Source organism: Priapulus caudatus, unplaced genomic scaffold (assembly GCF_000485595.1).
Source record: "Priapulus caudatus unplaced genomic scaffold, Priapulus_caudatus-5.0.1 Scaffold928, whole genome shotgun sequence".
NCBI lineage: Eukaryota > Metazoa > Priapulida > Priapulimorpha > Priapulimorphida > Priapulidae > Priapulus > Priapulus caudatus.
Genome location: NW_014577989.1, coordinates 61,006 through 63,767, shown reverse-complemented (window position 1 = coordinate 63,767; position 2,762 = coordinate 61,006). Strand labels below are relative to the sequence as shown.

Genomic DNA, 2,762 nt, shown 5'->3' with positions numbered 1-2,762 from the left:
CGCAGGGAGCCAGTAGCTAGCCATGGGGTGTGACCTAGCAACAGTTGCCGTACGCGGTCTATAGTTACTAGAGCTAGGTGTGACCTAGCTAGGGTAAAGCCAGGTAGTTAGCCTTTTAGCCGAATGGCACTGAGTGAGGGTGGTCACAGCCAGAGTTTTTTTGCGCCCTCAGTGGTTCTTTTAGTTTTACGTCCCCATTGCCATTGACCTTAGTATTGCTGAGAGGGTCTATGTCCCCCGGGGTACTGCCGGAACGTACCCAGGGTACGTTCCGGCAGTACCCTGGGGGACATAGACCCTATGAGCCTTAGTATTACTGCCTGCATGGAGACGGGACCGCCATTTTACGTGGTCATCCGAGCCACGGGAGATTCAGTCTCCAATGTTGACAGCCAGGTTTTTACACCTTGAGAAAATTCACTGCCCCGGCCAGGGTTTGAACTCGCAGCATTTAGTGGACAGTATACGTGGCCTAACCACTGGGCCACGAAGGCGCTCAAGTACTACTGTAAGATCTTGTTGAGGGTACGGATTGAGATCTCCTGAGTCACTGTCACTGTCAGTCTTACTGTCAGTGTCACTGGCAGGGATGTGGCAGTGTGTGACATAATCCCCAAAAGCTGCGAAAACTTTATAAAGTTACTTTCACGACAAGTCATTCGACGAGTGTCAAATTATTGTAATTTCTTAGTCATTATTTGATTGGCAAAATTGCTTTCTTCACGTTTTTCAGATAGTATTAGTAGCTGCTAGTCTCGGTCCGTTACTGTTGCCAGCAGCTGTGCAAGAGATGCAAAGGCGAGCACACGCAGCAACTAAAAATAATGTCTGGAAGTTTACGTTTTGCGCGCCTGGCCCTTGGGATTTTCGGCACGGGCTCACTCGCTGCCTTCGCGGCGTGGAAGTATGACAATGAGAAGTTGACAGCTCAGGCGTCGTGGACCACAAACTTTACGCCGAGTGTAGCGTGGGATCACAACTGGGACAGGCACGTATGTCGCATGTCGCTATACGCGATCTGACGATTTGATGATTTAGAGTGTCATCAATGTGATCGCCACATAGATTACCTTCATGTCTAGGCTTCACTCCCACATGCACGTAAACCCACTTTAAGAAAGACACCTAGTAGCATTGCACTCATTATTGCGCCTGTTGTTTGTTTATTGGGTTCATCCCTGAAGGCACTCACTACCTTGTCACTATATCCAGTGAAGTGGACACTGACAAGTACGAGAACATAACATAACATAACCACTATCTATCATACTTTCGTGATAACCAATGGCCATCATTCTGATGTTTATCTGCATGCATCTATACCAACTCTGTACTCTCTTAACAGCCATTTAGGGTGCATATAAACAACCTGGCCGTAGTATTGTCAGCGGAGCCGTACAGTGTGTCACATGTTTTTTAAGCTGTGTACACAGCATGTATGTATAATGAAAACACAGCATTGTGTTTTCAACTACCTGTAATTCGTTAGAGACGTGTGCTATACTAACATTCATCAACTATGAATCTACGTACGCGAAATGTTCATTCCGTTTTACGTAGCTACGATGCATTTCTGTCATATATGATGCGAACGTGCGCGCATGCACGTAAAATTTACTTTAATCTGGAATCTTCTAGGCGAGACATCTCAAGTTCGGTGAAGCCGTCAAAGGAGGGTGACTTGTACATAGGTGGCGACACCGACGATAATCGCACGAAGTCCGTCATGAAGCCGAAGGCGACGCGGAACCTCATACTGATTCGACATGGCCAGTACAACATGAGTGGCAAGAACGACGCAGACCGAGTGCTCACGGAAATGGGTGGGTGGAGCAGATGTTTTACTTTTTAATTAGACCGGGAGGTGGATCGTAAGGCGTTGGTTAGTAAGGTGGTCTCTCTCTCTCTCTCTCTCTCTATCCCTCTGTCTCTCTCTCCTCTCTCTTCTCTCTCTCTCCCTTCCTCTCTCTCTTTCTCTTACCCTCTCTTTCAACTCTGTCGCTCTCTCTCTCAACTTCGCTCCTACTCTGCTCTCCTCTCTCGTCATCTCTCTCTCTCGCGTACTCTCTCGTCTTTTCTCTCTCTCTCTCTCTCTCTCGCTCTCGTCATCTCTCTCTCTCTACTTCTCGCTCCTCTCTCTCTCTCGTCTTCTCTCTCTCTCTCTCTCTCTCTACCCTTCTCTCTCTTCTCACTCTCTCTATCTCGTCCCCCCCCCCATCTCTCTTCTTCCCACTCTCTCCCCCTCTCTCTCCCCCTCTCTGCTCCGCCTCTCTCTCTCCCCCACCTCCTCTCTCATCTCTCTCTCTCTCTCCTCTCTCCTCCCGCAGGCTGTCAGCCAGGCGGAGAAACGCGGACCAGCGACCTGAAGGAGCCCTCAACTTCCCCTGGACGATCCTCTATCACTCGACGATGAAGCGGGCGACGCAGACAGCAGACATCGTCCGCAAGCACCTGCCGGACGTGCCGACGGACACGTGTCGATAGTGCGTGTCGCCGAGCCCACACCGCGCCCCCATCCCTCGGACGCCGCCCTGTGTGTCGCCGGCGCATTGAACTGTGCACCGTGGAAAAGAAACCGTGAAGGCCATCGTCACGCGCAGGTACAGGGCAAACCAAAGAGAAAAGCAAGAACGCCAGTCAGGGCGAAAACAGCGCGGGGAGTTAATCGGCGATAACGGCAATGATTGCGAAAGGCCCGTTCTAAAACCGAAAGGGCTCGACAGTGGCAAGGCCAAGAAATCAACCAAATTACCGCAAGGTGA

General features: G+C 50.3%; 2 protein-coding genes across 3 annotated transcripts in view; both read left to right on the top strand.

Moving 5' to 3' along the window:
• Positions 1-987, top strand: part of LOC106814466 (ropporin-1-like protein) — a 6,299-nt gene extending 5,312 nt beyond the window's left edge. The window contains exon 6 of the mRNA XM_014818782.1: positions 734-987. The gene's annotated coding sequence lies outside the window, so the exon portion shown is untranslated. The remainder of the gene's footprint in view (positions 1-733) is intronic.
• The window catches only part of LOC106814469 (intraflagellar transport protein 20 homolog), a 26,753-nt gene that overhangs the window by 13,874 nt on the left and 10,117 nt on the right, over positions 1-2,762 (top strand). The gene's annotated exons all lie outside the window — the stretch shown is intronic.